Below are 16,590 nucleotides of genomic sequence, written 5' to 3'. Positions count from 1 at the left end.
AAGCCAAGAGGGAGCCTGACCCTACGCCATGGTGATGAGGATGCTCCTTTGGAAAGGAGTTCTCGCTTGCCCTCAGGACTGGTTCAGCATTTTAGGTACCACTAATGCAAAATCAATACGAAGCTGCAGAAACCCAGGACTTTTCTATCACCTGTGAAGTCCTCTGCTCACTGAGGGACAGAAGAAGGTGCTCTGTTGCTTTTATTCTCCTTTCAGACTCCTGAAAGCATCACTATTTGCAGTGCAGTGAGCCAGGCCAAGGAGCTGGTGAGGGAAGATTGGCCTCACCCCAGCCTTGTCTTGAGTGTGATAACTAGGACAACCTCCTAGGCAGAGGCAGCTTCCTCGAATTTAGTCTGTTCAAAACCCTTTGACTAAAGGAAGGTTTAGCTTCTTCTGGTCCTGCCTCCTGGGCAAGTACTTTAATCACTAGAGTATTGCACAAGTTGTTGATGTTTTTGGCAGCATCTCCAATGGCCTTAATAACCCTCCTGGATTTCATTGTCACCTTATAATGTGCAATTACACCCCAAGCAGCACTGGGAATTTATGCAACAAAGGATAGATCCAAATCTCATAGCCTTTCTATCCCTTAGCCAGGGTCCTGTTCTTCCTTCTTAGATGCTCTTTGTTAGTCTCTCTTAGACCATCAAGAAAGGGACATAGGGGAAAACAACCCACCCAACAACAACTAAATAATTTTCTTAAGTTCAAAGATAAGAAATAAAGCACAATGCTTTCATACTACAGCAACAGGAATCTTAGAAAGGCCTGTTACAGACGAAAAGTTCTTCTTTGTCCCTAAGTTCTCCTAAATGTTGCGCAGGTATAAAATGTATTTGTTCAGTGGCTTCTGTGCTCTATAAATGAAGCTGGAAAGGAGAAAAGTAAGTATGTATGCTGTACAGTATTTCTGCTCTGGGAGCACTCTAGACCCACAGTCAAGCACAGAAGCCCAGCTGAATTTAATGTGAAGATAGGTTAGAAATCTCTGGCATGTTTTTAGGTTGAGTGAACTCTAAAGTACATTATCGACAGTTACTAGTTTATCTTAATAGTATACTAATATGCTTATCTGTGTTTCTTTTTACTGGGAAAGGGGAGGAGAGTGCAATTTACTGACAAAAGCATAGCTCCAGAGCATTTAAAGCCAGCCTGACCGGAGGTGTGTCTTCAGCTGTGTGCTGCTGCATCGAGCTTGCTGTCATGTTGTCTAGTGCACCGGGCCATGCTTATCGTCCCTGTCACAATACGTTTCCTACTGCCCCTGCCTAAAGCTGCCACTTCATGTGCATTGTTAAGCAGTTTAGTTTTTTTCTCTTAGATGGAAAGATTTTTCATTCTACATACAAGAGGCTACGTACAAACCCAAAGTCAGGAGTCTTCTTCCTATTCTTCTCCATAAATTAAAGTCTATATGATGCAGCACTTCATTAGTATCTCTAGATTTGGAGATCATCATGAAGCAGACAAAGGGGTGCTCCTCCTCGGTGGGTTTTCCAGTAACCAAGTCATTTATTTTTAATTAGGTTCTTTTTAAGTGTAGTGAACATAAACTGTTCTCCCGCAATCACATCCTCTAAGTAGGTAAAGTGTTTCCCAGTGCTGTGTAACTGATAAAAGTGCTCGTAGGACTTACATACCTTTCTGCTTTTAAGAAGATTCCATCATTATTAACCAAATAGGCCAGTTTATAGGAGGCAAGATCACTGAAATGACCCAAAATGTGGGAGGATAGGCTTAAGTACATTTCCATCCTAAATAGTGTAATTGAGTGAATGCGTTATTACTGATACTGTAGGCTCCTCCGGTCTATCTCCAGACTAGCTCATGGTTTTAAGCAAGTTCATCTTAAATTAATTTTAAACTTCCTGTATCTGTAAAGCTTATACTAGTTCAGATTTGGAGTCTGATCATTTCATAAAACTCCAATGATTATTTAGATACTGAACCAACTTCCTTTTTGATATTGTTGACTAGTGGAGCTCAGTAATACTCACTGGCAGTAGTTCCTGTAAATTGGGCCTATATGCTTGGACAGGGAGAAGTATCTGGCTGTTTTTCACTTGTGCAAAGGAGTGCAAAGTCCTGGAATCTGTCCTTGTAGGTTATGGAGACTCTTTGTTTGCCCTTCCTGAGGGAAAAAGGGGCTATACTATAGCACAATTCTACTTAGTCAGGAGTCTTTTTCCTGTTCTCCTCCATAAATTAATTCTCCATAAGTCTATATGATGCTGCACTTTATTAATCTCTCTAGGTCTGGAAATCATGAAGCGGACAGTGGTGACTATCTCCTGCGTTCAGGAGAAGTGATTGTCCCTATATGCATGATTATTCAAGCTTACTGCTCTGCTTTTCCATGCTAAATACTCAACTATCAGCTGTCTCCTCCAGCCTCTCTGAGCATGCAGGACTTCTCCCTGAACCCCAGTTGATTTTGAAATAACACTTGCCCCCCATATGGTTTACACTCACCCTCAACAATCTTTTTTTCCTTCTGTGCATTTCTCCTTCTCCTCCTCGGGCTCCCCTGCAGATGCCACCCACCCTGTCATTTTCTACCCTCCCGTTTCTGCTCTGGTTCATATCCTGTGCAAATTTTCTCACAGTGCCTTTATCATGTGACTTCTCTATTTTGCCATATGCCTCCTCCTTGCTCCTTATTGCCACGTATCTCCGTTTTTCTGGGGGAGTGGAGGCCAACATGGTTTCTCCTCCTCAGGCTAGTGTGAGACGAGTCACCACAGCCAGCCACAGCCCAGCTGCCCCCTGCAAACGCTGCAGAGACACGAAAACAGTGCTCTCAGCCTGGGAAATTGCTGGGAACCAAAAGTTCAATAAAAGGGGGATAGTCATCTGAGCACTGGTGCCAGGAGCATCTGTCTTCTCCTTCTAGTTGTCTCTGGCTACCTCTGACTTAGGTACATCATCTCGGCTTCTGGCTTGCAGAGAGCTCTGCGGGGAAACTCGCTTTAATGGGGAAGCAGTGAGAAAAAGCCTTTGGGCCCAGGGAGAGTAAAGACGTCTCTCTGCCGGAAATGAGTGATTTAGCTGGAGATCATATTGGCTTTATTCTGAAGAGCACTCAGGGCCTGCAGCGCTTCTTGTCTCAAATAGGAGCTGGGGGCAGTCAGTGGCTCCAGAAGACGTGGCCCTTGTTTTTCACACGGAATATCCAAAGCACCTCAATACTCAGTGTAATCCGAGGGGCCTTTTGGACACATCAGCTTTGACTCCTGCATCCGCAACACCCTTTCTCTTTGGGAGACAACTTGCATCTCCCTGTATGAGAAGAGACTGTTGCCCTGAAGAGCAGGCCAACTTTGAAATCTGCTCTGAAGACAACCCTATCAAATAAGAAATTGTGATGTTCCCCTTAAATCTATGTACTGTTCTAGCTTCATCATGGCCGATTCAAACACAGACAGCTTTAATTTTCTCCTTTTCAAACTCTAAAGCAAACTAGCTATTTCATAACTCTTAGTTACATATCAGAGTAACAGGGAACATCTGGAGGCTCCTTCACTCTGAGAGAGCAGCATAATGCAGTTCACCCATTCCTTATTGCATTTGTTTGTTCCTACTGATCTTTTTTAGCTTGTCTGAGGATTTTATCACTCTTTCAAGATTCCCCCTTTAAGGCTTTTTCTGCTTTTTTTTCCCCACTTGTTTACTTTAAATGTCTGTTTGTCTCTGATATTTGTTTTTGTGCTTTCCTTTGGGGATTTGGTTTTGCTTTGGGCTGTATTTTACCATCTGTTATGTCTGAGTCTACATTTCAAATGCTGTTACCCTCTTACGCCAACTTTGATTCCAGCTGGCTGCGACAGTGCAGCGATGGGAGAGGAGCTTTCTGGTTACGTTAAAGCTGTGTGGTACTTCGTCAGAGGTCTGAACTGCTCAGGAATGTCCTAACAGCATCCTGATGAAAGCAGGGAAGTTAATCCACGCAAAAACTTGTTTGATTGGTCTGAGTGTTTTGCTGTGTTCATGATCATTTAATATGCATCCTGTGTCATCTTTTGCCTACAGGTTTATTACAAAATCATAGGTGCAAAGAATTGCCATGCATTTAAACTTTGTTATAGCATAAAGCATATAACATGATAACCCTTAATGAACGTCCTCAAATATCATACCTGTGTGAGCAGTATACACAATACAGTGTTTTATGTATGTAAAGGAAAAATGAAGCTGTAGTTTAAATTCTGTTTTACAGTATAAAGGAGGAAAGATGTTGTCTTATCTTCTGTGAGAAGCACTGGTACTCATACACAGGGGTCACGGTCCTCCCCGCTCTGCCCCAGCTGACAGTAGGCAGGACATTACTGGTAATTAAGAATAAACACGCCTTACGGTTATATTGTTCTTTAAGGTGACACAAACTCCTACGTGTGTCCTGTAGTTGGTAATTAATGGGCTTTTGCTTTTATATTTGATGTGTCTGATGTTTAAAGTTATAGCTACGCAACTCTATTTATTTATTTATTGATAGCAGTTTCTTATGTTTGGACATGTCACCTTATCCCAACTTGTCACTCAGTGCAAGTAAAGACATGAGACTGTGTTGGATGCCTTCCCCCCAGATTTCAGAGAAAACACTTTCACATGCTAGTGGGACATGATGTCATTAAAGTGGCATATTATCTAGCATATAAAATCAGATTTACCTTTCCTGTAGAGGATCTATATGAGGCTTTCTAACAGTCTTTCTGTTATGAAGAAATAAAGAATTACGGAGTAAAACTTCTGTCTTTGATTTCCTCCATATGAACTGCTAGAATCAGGCATTTTAATAAAATACACAGTGGAGCTAGAAATGCTCTTGGAAACTTTGAGATCCAAAGAATGTTGCCCTTTAGCTTCTTTTTCAGTGCTCAGTTAGGGCCTCTGATAAACTACTGCTGGCTTTTCCTCATCCTGCTAAGACTTTAAAATGTGGGTTGGGGAGCAGGGAACCAAAAGGACAGTCTCTGATTTGCCTGTTGCAGTTATCAAGCCACTTGCATGGTGTCATCTGCCACAGTGGCACACATTTAAAAGGTCATCGTGGCTACGGTTCAGCACACAGGCATTGCTGCGCAGTCTGGCTTTGTGTTACTTGCCAGCCACACAGCCCTCCAGAATTGCACCGAGGTAAGACATGTTATGGGCATTTGCAGTCAGGATCTGAAGTAAGTGCTTACCAGTGCATGCCGCAGTTTGCGAAGTGATACGGGCTAATGGTCTGATCTGGTCTGACACACGAGCCCCCTTAATTGTGGCTGAGAAGTCGCTGCACTTTGCTGCCAATCAGTCAGGTCATCCCCCTTGTAGGGCATACAAGTAAGAGTTCAACCTCATTTTGAAATGTAACTTCTTTTAACAACGTTGTTTTGAATACAGATCTCATAAAATCTTTCCTTTAATTGACTTCTCTTGCATAGATAATTCCTTTTAGCCAGTGGTCTATGCCACAGGATGCTTCCTACTGCACATGGAGATAATATACTCTGCCTGTTCCTATTTCTGCCTGGAGCAGAACTAAAATAAGAAGGGAAGTGTTTGGTAGCACTTTTATCTGTTTGAGTGGTTTTCCTTGTGCACATACGTGCAACATGTTTTGAAATCACAGCTATCATATTTCCTAAAGGAAGAGAAAGAAAAACCCGTGCGGCCTTACAGAAACACAAACATTCTTGGAAGAACATGAAAGTCTTGTGTTCATTACAGTTTGCCTTGAGGAATTTATCTGACGTTTCACTGAAACCTGAATTATCAGAGGCAGTAACTTTCTCTGCGTTAACTATTACCTCGATTCAAGAGCAGTACTGAAGAGATGGCATTTGAGTTCATACAGTAAGCCAGATTTCTAGGGAGATGCTGTACCTCTTATTAAGCTAGCTAGTATAGCTGGAAGAAAGTAAGCAAGCTTTTGGTCTTTCTATTATTTATGTTACATCTGCCTAAAGTCACGGGGCAAATATGCAAAGAATCTGTGCCTAGAGAACAAGATGTAAATGTATAGCTCAGTGCATGCCGAAGGAGAGGGCAGAGCCAGGGAGGAGATGCAGCCTGTGTGAAGCCAGGCAGAGGGTGAGTGCTGGAGCTGGACACTGCTAGCCGCTGCACGTGCTGGAGTCGCGACCTGCACTCTGCTCTCTCTGGGTCTCGCATGTCTGAGTTTTAAACAGAGGGTGTGGAGAAGACTTTTCCATACTGGATTTTTCAGACCACATCAGGCTGCGTGAATAAATTGCTCCCTATGTGTCAGCTTGCATTGCTGCTGTACTAAATGGCAAGGCACTGACCTGAGCCTTTCTCTTGCTGCAGCTGTCAGGGCATGAATGCAGTACTTGGTATTAACACTCAGAGAAGCTCAGATGAAGTATTCAGAGGAATAGCCTCTGCTTCAGCCATGTGGTTTCCCACTCATGCCACAACAGCAGTGCTTCTAAATTCTCATGCCCTTAATGTTTCTGACATCAGAAACGCTGGCTGCATGCTTCCAGCCAATACCTCTGGGGAAAAATGAAAAAAAGTGAGCCAAAATGTTAGCAAATCTCTCACTGTGAATTTCCTTGTGTGCATCCTCGCTGTATTTGCCCTCACATGCCTACAGAGGAGATGCAATGTTCAGGTTTTTCCATGCCATGGACTGCCCTGCCCTGGACAAGCAAATGGAGAGGTGGTGCCCGTGCTGTAAATCAAGGCAAACCTTACCAAGGCAACTATGGAAAACAGGCTTAACTATTTTAAGTGTGAAACAAGGAGGCCTGGCACCAAGTGGCAGCCAGACAACGCTGATTTCAGGCTGGCCAGCGCCTGATCTCCGGGGATCAGGCATTTAAAGAAATTTTCCTTTCATCTTAACAAGGAGCATAATCTGCACTTTCTGAGCCACGCTGAGCCGTCTTGCGCTTTCACAGCTTTTCAAACTTAAACAGCCTGCCTTGCTAAACGTTAACCTCTTTCTGCACCACAGGCTTGGTGCTGAAAGGGGGCAGCTAAGTGATTCCTATTATTATGGTTGCAATGGGACAGCACAGCTCTCTAAACAAAGGGGCAAAACGGCCAGGAAAACAAAGCCCAAAATCCTGTGCAGAATCCAGGTTTCCATTTCTGATGGATTTTTGTTAAGACTGGTGAATTCCTGGCAGAAATAAACATTCAGCTTTTTCTCCTGAAGCATAAAGTAAATCCAGTATACTGAGAGAACAGTACAGGATCCTAGGCAGGGAAACTTGGACCAATGGTATGTGAATTACCTGCACTCAGCCACATTATCTTGATCTTATTTATTTATTTATTTCCAGCGGCTGCCAACACCCACTGCACCTCTTTAAACTGAGTTTGCTCCACCCCAGCAGCGGCACATTTATCCTGCGATGAATCACCCCACTGCCTTCCCTCCACACAGGCTGTCTATGCTCAGCCAAACCTCTTTTGTTCTCCCCAGATGCAAATCAGTAGCTCTTTCCAGCAGTTTAGTATTAAATTTGATTCAGGCTTAGATGGAAGCAGATCTGCCCCTAAAGAGCCTATAGCGTAGGCTCATCTGTTTTGCTTCGGCTGCATGTCTCCTCTGCAATCTCCTGCCTGGCCCGCTGCCTGGGGAGGTGCAGTCACTGTCGAAACAGGATAGCTTGCCAAAGAAGTGAAACTTCTCTCAAAGGACAACCCTGATAAAATGATTTCAGTCTTTTTCAAGCAGTCCCCACTCTGTAAGTGAAATTGCATCTGTAGCCCATGCTCCTTTGTATTTGAATATGTCTGTTTACGCCCTTGTCAAATCTGCTTTTTCTATGTACTTTACTCGGGAGCTCAGGAAGATCAGTATTGCCAACATTTGTTGAGGTAGGGCCACTATTCTGAAACCTAAGTGTTTCAATCTTAATTGCACTGATGTGAGCATGCTACTAATATGGATGCCATTTTCCGTGTTAGAGGTGGGAACTGGGGCTCAAATCCATAAAGGAGTGCAGCTTCCTAGTTGATGAAAATGTTCCTGTAGCCTTAGTTCCTACATTTGCAGAGATTAAAATCAGGAGCTAGGGCTCCAGAAATCATTATTTCCTTGCTATCACAATACTGGCTGTGTTTTGCTGCATGGTTTCAAGAGCCAATCAGTTAGAAATCAGCACATCTACAGAAACTTAGTTCACCAGTTAACAAGAAATGATTAAGCATAATGACAAACCCAATACGAAAGCCATCATCCTGACATTCTGAAAGCCATAGGTGGCTTGAATAATACTGGTCTGCTATTTGACTTGCAACAGGAGCTGAAGTAGTTCCATGTTCCTATTTATGCAGAAGAAACAGGGCATCACACATGAACACACACACACACACACACACACACACAAATATGTACATACATGCTGCTGCTGTGTAAAAAATAAGACTAGACAGTATCTGGTCCTGTAGCCATTAATGGTCAGAAGATGTTAAGAGTTAAGAAACTAAAAAAGATCAATCAATGCACTCCATTGGCTGAGATTTTCTGCTTACCTTTTTAGGTCAACTCCCTATATTCATTGCTCCTGTAAGTGTGCTTTTGGGAACTAGCTGGTGCTCAGCCACCCACCTGCTAAATTCTCCTTAATCACCTTTCTGCAGACAAAAAGCAATCTTCTAACTTCAAATGCCTGTCAAACTGTACATACTGATCATGGAAGAGGACTGCTTTGCAGAGCTAAATAATGAAGCACTGGGCATGGAGTTCCCAAAGCAACTTGAAGGTGTTGTGGTCAGCAGAACTTCAGATCTATGTTTGTTCCAGAAGCTGCACCACAAGAACAGAATAAATTATACAGTGTAAGAATGTCTGTCAGTTCCTTTAATTGAGCTGCTATGCAGAAAGCTTATTTCCTCCCAGAAGCAATAGTTGCAGATACTGTATGTATGACAGAAAAATACCAGAAGCTCTTTTTATAAAGCTTTCATACCCTGTTAGAGCTGTAGTCTTCCCCTACAAAGAATGATCTGTGCACACAGAGACCCTAAAGATGGTAGTAGGGTGCACATGAAGACCAGAAGTTAACTAGATTAGCTCCTCAGCCCTTACTTCTTGTGCAGCCAGGGACAGACTGTGCCTGCTGAGCCACACCTGCAGCAGCTCTAGGCTGTGCTAGGTTTTTCAGGGTACTTGATGCACTGAAAACAGGATGGCTGGAGCAGCCTGGCTGCTGCCTCTTCCGTTGCCCGTGCTGCAAAGACAGCCCCAGTTTACCGCAGCCTCATGTACTGCCCGTACTGCAAGGCCAACCTTAGCAGCCTCGTTACACTGTGCCTGCGGGTGCTTGCAGGGCACCAGCTCTTTGGTACAGGGTTACCACCATTCCCTAGGATGTGGAGACATGTGTGAGATAGTGATGGAGAGAGGAATTTAGCAGGAAACATGACTGCTAGCTTGCTTTAGAAAGGAAATAGCAACCCTTGAGGTGTTACCTGATGAAAAGTCTAGGATGAAGCAGGCTACTAGATATCTCATGCTAGAGTCTACTGGCTTATCGTTTGCTCCCAAGAGGCCCTCAGTGCTGCTGAGATCTGCTCACAAGGCTGTACTGCAGCTCCTTGCAAAAAAGGATGCACCCCCCTCACACATACCCTCATCGCACAACACGGGTGGCACATTTGGTACTGGCAATACCATCACATCTGCTTTGCTTCTCTGCCAAGTCCTGGGTGTGCACCGAGAGAAAGAAAGGCCAGGAAGCTTTATTCCTGTAGATGTGACCCAAGACTGTCCAGAATTAGGACTCCAAAACTAGTTTGGAGTTTGTGGGTGTGCACCTGTGTTTCATTTATGAGGCTTGTCTTCTATTTTTATAAAAGTCTTCAGGGACCGAACCACATTGCAATCAGCCTTTTCCTTCAAGCTTGTTCTCATAAAATCAAATAAAGATACCAAAAAGTCCATCTGGAATGTGCAACTCTGCAGGCAAAAAAAACACAGCCAAGCAAGCCTGTAACTGCCAGCTAGCTAGGCAAATTAATCCATTGCAGTATGGACAGGAGAAAATTCATCCATTTCAGGACAGGCAGGAAATTTTAAAAGCCCTGGTGGATCTGCCAGGAGAGTTTTTATACAGTAAGGAGAAGTCTAGCCATTCAAGAGGCATCTGGAGTGCTGGCAGTTCCATCACAGCAGCTGAAACAGGAGCTCAGAAATGTTTTTATGTATCTTCGATAGACTTCAAAGAAATCAAAATGAGAACTACTATATGTTCATTGAGTTCTACCTTCCCATTCCCTGATGAGAGTTAACTAAAGGATGACTGAAGCTGCTCTGATATTGCAGAGAAGTCTAAGGGGGCAGAGAGTATTTTCCTGACCATAGGAAAACAGTATTAGGAGGAAGTCATCGATGAGGCCTTCTACCGACAGCTGGAAGTAGCCTCACGATCACAGGCCCTGGTTCTCATGGGAGACTTCAACCACCCTGACATCTGTTGGCAAGACAGCACAGCTAGGCACAAACAGTCAAAGAGGTTCCTGCAAAGCACGGATGATAATTTCTTGACTCAGGTGGTGGAGACGCCAACGAGGAGAGGTGCAATGCTAGACCTTGTACTAACAAACAAAGAAGGTCTAGTTGGAGATGTGAAGGTTGGGGGCAGCCTTGGCTGCAGTGACCATGAGATGGTGGAGTTCAGGATCCTCTGAGGAGGGAGCAGGGCAATAAGTAGGATTGCAACGCTGGACTTCAGGAGAGCTGACTTTGGCCTCTTCAGGGACCTACTTAGGGGAATCTCCTGGGGTAGGGCCCTAGAAGGAAGAGGGGTCCAAGAAAGCTGGTTAATATTCAAGCATCACTTCCTCCAGGCTCAAGAGCAGTGCATCCCTCTGAGGAAGACGTCGAGCAAAGCGGACAGGAGACCTGCCTGGATGAGCAAGGAACTCCTGGCCAAACTCCAGCAGAAGAAGGAAGTGTACAGAATGTGGAGAAGGGGACAGGCCACTTGGGAGGAATACAGGGACGTTGTCAGAGTGTGCAGGGATGCGACAAGGAAGGCTAAGGCCCAGTTGGAATTGAATCTGGCAAGGAATGTCAAGGACAACAAGAAGGGCTTCTTCAAATACATCAAGAGCAAAAGGAAGACTAGGGAAAACGTGGGCCCGCCGCTGAATGGGGCGGGTGCCCTGGTGACGAAGGATACAGAGAAGGCAGAGTTATTGAATGCTGCCTTTGCTTCAGTCTTCACTGCTAAGGCCAGTCCTCAGGGATTCCAGACCTTGGAGACAAGAGAGGAAGGCTGGAGAAAGGAAGACTCTCCCTTGGTGGAGGAGGATCAGGTTAGAGATCTTTTGTCCCAACTTGACATCCATAAGTCCATGGGCCCTGATGGGATGCACCCCCGAGTGCTCAGGGAGCTGGCGGATGTTATCACTAAGCCACTCTCCATTCTCTTGGAAAGGTCCTGGAGATCAGGAGAGGTGCCTGAGGACTGGAAGAAAGCCAATGTCACCCCAGTCTTCCAAAAGGGCAAGAAGGAGGAGCCAGGAAACTACAGGCCTGTCAGCCTCACCTCCATCCCTGGAAAGCTGATGGAACAGCTCCTCCGGGAGGTCCTCACTAAGCATCTGGAGGACAAGAAGGTGATCAGGAGTAGTCAGCATGGATTCACCAAAGGGAAATCATGCTTGACCAATCTGATAGCCTTCTCTGATGGAATGACTGGCTGGGTAGATGAGGGCAGAGCAGTGGATGTTGTCTACCTGGACTTCAGCAAGGCTTTTGACACTTGTCTCCCATCACATCCTCCTAGGTAAGCTCAGGAAGTATGGGCTAGACGAGTGGACGGTGAGGTGGATTGAGAACTGGCTGGATGGCCGAGCTCAGAGGGTTGTGGTGAATGGCGCAGAGTCAAGTTGGAGGCCTGTGGCTAGTGGTGTCCCCCAGGGGTCAGTCTTGGGTCCAGTCTTGTTCAATATATACATCAATGACCTGGAGGAAGGGACAGAGTGCACCCTCAGCAAGTTTGCTGAGGATACGAAACTGGGAGGAGAGGCTATACACACCAGAAGGCTGTGCTGCCCTTCAGAGGGACCTGGAGAGGCTGGAGAGGTGGGCGGAGAGGAACCTCCTGAAGTTCAACAAAGGCAAGTGCAAGGTCCTGCACCTCGGCAGGAATAACCCCATGCAGCAGTACAGGCTGGGGGTTGACCTGCTGGAAAGTAGCTCTGCAGAGAAGGACCTGGGAGTGCTGGTGGGCAACAAGTTAAACATGAGGCAGCAGTGTGCCCTTGTGGCCAGGAAGGCCAATGGGATCCTAGGGTGCATGAGGCAGAGCGTTTCCAGCAGGACGAGGGAGGTGATCCTGCCCCTCTCCTCAGCCTTGGTGAGGCCTCACCTGGAGTGCTGTGTCCAGCCCTGGGCTCCCCAGTACAAGAGAGACATGGCACTCCTGGAGAGAGTCCAGCGGAGGGCTACCAAGATGATTAGAGGGCTGGAGCATCTCTCCTCTGAAGAAAGACTGCGAGAGCTGGGCCTGTTCAGCCTGGAGAAGAGAAGATTGAGAGGGGATCTCATCAATGTGTGCAAGTATCTGAAGGGGGAGTGTCAAGAGGATGAGGCCAGCCTCTTCTCCGTGGTGCCCAGCAACAGGACAAGAGGCAATGGGCAGAAACTGAACCACAGGAAGTTCCATCTGAACCTGAGAAAAAACTTCTTCACTGTGAGGGTGACAGAGCATTGGACCAGGTTGCCCAGAGAGGTAGTGGAGTCTCCTTCCCTGGAGATATTCAAAACCCGTCTGGATGTGATCCTGGGCAATATGCTCTAGAGGACCCTGCTTGAGCAGGGAGGTTGGACTAGATGATCTCCAGAGGTCCCTTCCAACCTAAACGATTCTGTGAAAACAAAAAAGTAAAACTCAGTCTGGAATACATAAGGCTCCAGCTCAGGCATATCTGCAACAGGATTGATCTTATCTGTATCTCTTATAGAGAATCTGTAAAGATGACAAAAAACTGCAAAATTCTACCCTCCCCCATGTTTGGTACATTTTGTTTCCCAAGAACAGGACCTAAGTAAAAATAGTTCAATTTCTTGCCTTTTAACTTTTTTAAAGTTTTTTTGTTAACTTTTAAGATCTTCCCTGAATAACACAATATTCTCTTTAGTGTTTTGTGTAGAAGTTTGGCATCTCTTTTTCTAGAGTCTGCAGTGGTTTTAGCTAGAAAATAGGAGCTAAAGCAATCCCTCCTTGCACTCTCTCCAGTTATAGCTACTAATAGGAAAGCTAGGGACTGATGGTCTTACTCTTATGTGATGGCTGTAGAAGAATAGACCTGCTTTCCAACAACTAAGCTGCACAGTGAGGAGAAAAAAGCTGAGCCTGCCTTATATATACAGCTTGATGTTAATTCTAAATTGCATCTTATCTGCTTGTAGCATTTTAGACAAACACACACACACACAGACCAAGCAGAAGCATACACTTTTAAGAAAAAGAATCTCCTTACAATTCAAAAATTTATTACATTTGTGGCCAATTTTCTGACACGGAGAGATCATTATAACAATTAAAAATATACTTCAAGAAGCAAGATATGGCATGTGTTCAATGTATGTTGCAACAAAAATTCAAGATAGTAAGTGGTGAGTTCGCAAACAGTGTCTGTGCAAAACAAATTTATTCAAAAAAGCAAACAAGTAAACACTGCAAATAACCCACGATGAGAAAAGTTATTTGTGTTGAGACCACCATTCATTTTGGCTACCTCTGAACTAGAGAAAAAGGCATTAGCATCACCGATCTGTACCACAGAAGCACATTATCTTTGTTGCTGGTAAAGACCTTAGTAGACAGAAAGTGAAGCGAACAGAACTAAGAAAAGTGCCATCAGATTGTCTGATGAAGTTTTAGTAGAAACGTTTTGGAGGATTATCTTGCTTACCATGTATTTTCTGTGCTATTACACTCATGCACCAGTTCCATACATCCCTACATTTATCTTTGGCATATTTCTTTTTTGGTGCAAAAATAACATCCAAAAAGCAATTCAGCATATATGACTAGCTTGATAGGGATTAAGCACTGTAGGGCTAGCAAGAGTTAAAAGTCACCATATCTGCATGTTTCTCTTCAGAGTAATAGGATGAAGAAACATAATGGGATACTTGCATAGCGAACCCAACACTAGATGAACTGCACAACTGCGTTGGCAATGCTGACAACCTGCTCTAACTTGCATTTGTGGTGGCTAATTTCATACAAAAACATCCTAATAACAGATGTTCGGACTGTGGTCTGCTATTGCACAAGACAGTAAACTGGCCAGTAGGAGGTTTGGGTCTTGCTGAGAGGCAATGCTAAATACCTGTTGGCACAGTAGTCTACCTCTATTTCCAAACAAGCTAAAAATGAATGTCCCAGTTATGCTGTTTGCATGGAAGAGGCTAAAATAGGAGAAAGACAAGCCTGGACAGTCTTCAGTAAATCCAAAGGCTTTATATAATACATAATGACATAATTTGCTATCTAGTCTACTGATGTCAAAATTTCCTTTAAGCATTTCTGCCTAACAAGCAGTAAACGAAACCAGCTAAAAAAAAGCCTGGTCCATAAGCTTATTTGTAAGAGCCTCTCTCCAGACTTCCCCTCTTTTTCAAAGAAACAAGGTAGATAATCACTCACCTACCAAATCTGTACAAATACATTTTAATTTTTCACTTTTGCTATTTACTTTCTGTGTGGAATCTTAAGAACAACTTTAGTAGTATTGCAGTGCCTGAGAAGGCCTCCTTTGACACTCTCTAGAACTATTAAAACTCAGATATATCATTTATGTGACTTCTGTCCATTACTTCACTACTGTCTCAATTATTTTTCCTTTAATTCATTCCTCTTGGGGCTTCTTCTAGGCAAGAAAAGCTTCTCAAGGGTATTACATATTGCTCAGAAGCGCTGATAGTTCAACAGCGCACAGCACTATATTTTCATTTAGTTCAAAAACACAACACAATCCCAGAAGCCTGTTCTAGTTGTCAATTTTATTTGGAAGGTGTCTTCTATACATTTTTAAATATAAATATGAAAGGTCTATACAAATACAAATATGAACATCTAAAGAGTACCAATACTGCACTTGACTTTTGATACTTGTCTTTGTACTTAAAGGGGCAAAAGTTGCATTAAACACGGCCCTCAAATTTAGTAAAATAAATTTTACAAAATCTAAGATCACAAAGGTCTGTTCACATCTAATAGAACCCTTTAAATTGAGTTTTCTTCTACATATATGCAACCACAACATTAAAGTATGGTTTAGTCGCCTTTGAGAATTTCACAGTATAGACTGATCTACACTTTCCTCAAGCTGGACCGTAAAAACTAAGTCATACTTAAGCTGTACTCAGATGTAGCATTTTAGCATTCTCAGTTTTAATGATATTTTGTGTTAACATAATATTTTTGAAATATATTCCAATAACTTAAAGGACATAATCTTGTCTTCAAGTAAAACCCAAATCATTAAAAACAAACAAAAAAAAACTCTGAAATGGGCATTTCTTTTTACCTAACATGATTTTTCCCCAAGCTTTAAAACATTTAATCCAGCACCACATAAAATGCTTTTGATATATTAAAAAAAAAAAAATCACCTATTTAATGTGTGTACTTTTGGTGTTTTGCAGATCATCATTTATAGATTCTTTCCGAGTCAGTGATTTTATTCTAACATAGGGCATCATCCTCATGCACTTATCCATGGGATATCCACTGTTTAAAATCCATGGGATTACACAACTGAAGGAGTATAAGGCAAAGCATATGCTTAAGTGTTTGGAGGAATAGATAACAACTGGAATACAATTGCTGTTTAAAAACAAAATTGTTGTCCGTTTTTGTCTGTTAAGAAAAGGTCAAAAATTCAACACTATTGAAAGGAGATCACATAATAAAGCAAAAATGCCTGTTGCCTTTCCTTAAGGAATCTGATCTCATCCCACAGCTAAAGAGTTCCCAGATGCTAATTTAGAAACTGTAGATTAAACTTGCTGGCAATCAGAGGAAATATTTCAGATACTCCTATTTGGACAATAAAAGCATAGGCTTTAGTTCAGAAAAAAACGTAATATGCTATGAGAGCACACAAGCCCGACCCTGCAACTCCTCCTGTTGCAACTCCTCAATGGCTTTTATTTAAGGAAAGTATATAAGCTTTCCCTCTCAACCTGATATAGTAACTTAACATAAAAATTATGTTTGAAGCACATGGATATTTAGCAGATTATATACTAGATTTAAAGGGTATTTGGGAATGTTTACCCTGTTTTTCAAAAGAACCACTGTTCTAAAAAGAAGTGTTACAAGTTGTGCTAATTTTTCATTTCTTTCCTTCAAAATAAAGCATTCTGAACACATGGTACTAAATGGGACTCATATTTCTGTTTTTAAAAGTTCAAATGCTTGGTTCATTTTGTCAAAGGAGAATTTACGGATTCAGTAAGAAGTATATGGGATAACATATACTCTTTACTCAGGAGTAACATGCAATATGGTTCTACTTAAAAGAGCGACTGCACTATAGGGTTCTGATTCACTGCTCTGAGCAGTTTCTGAAACAAATTTGCTTGGTTCACTACAGCTCTAATCC

At 43.1% G+C, this 16,590-nt stretch overlaps 1 protein-coding gene across 2 annotated transcripts in view; it reads right to left on the bottom strand.

Annotated features, from left to right (window-relative positions):
• Nucleotides 1–7,291: 7,291 nt before the first annotated feature.
• The window catches only part of LOC104143190 (DGAT1/2-independent enzyme synthesizing storage lipids), a 30,344-nt gene continuing 21,045 nt past the window's right edge, over nt 7,292–16,590 (bottom strand). For both annotated transcript variants that reach the window (XM_068932700.1, XM_068932703.1), the window contains exon 7: nt 7,292–12,938. The gene's annotated coding sequence lies outside the window, so the exon portion shown is untranslated. The remainder of the gene's footprint in view (nt 12,939–16,590) is intronic.

The sequence above is a fragment of the Struthio camelus genome, chromosome 2, assembly GCF_040807025.1.
Source record: "Struthio camelus isolate bStrCam1 chromosome 2, bStrCam1.hap1, whole genome shotgun sequence".
Classification (NCBI taxonomy): Eukaryota; Metazoa; Chordata; class Aves; order Struthioniformes; family Struthionidae; genus Struthio; species Struthio camelus.
This window is presented reverse-complemented; position numbering and strand designations above follow the sequence as displayed.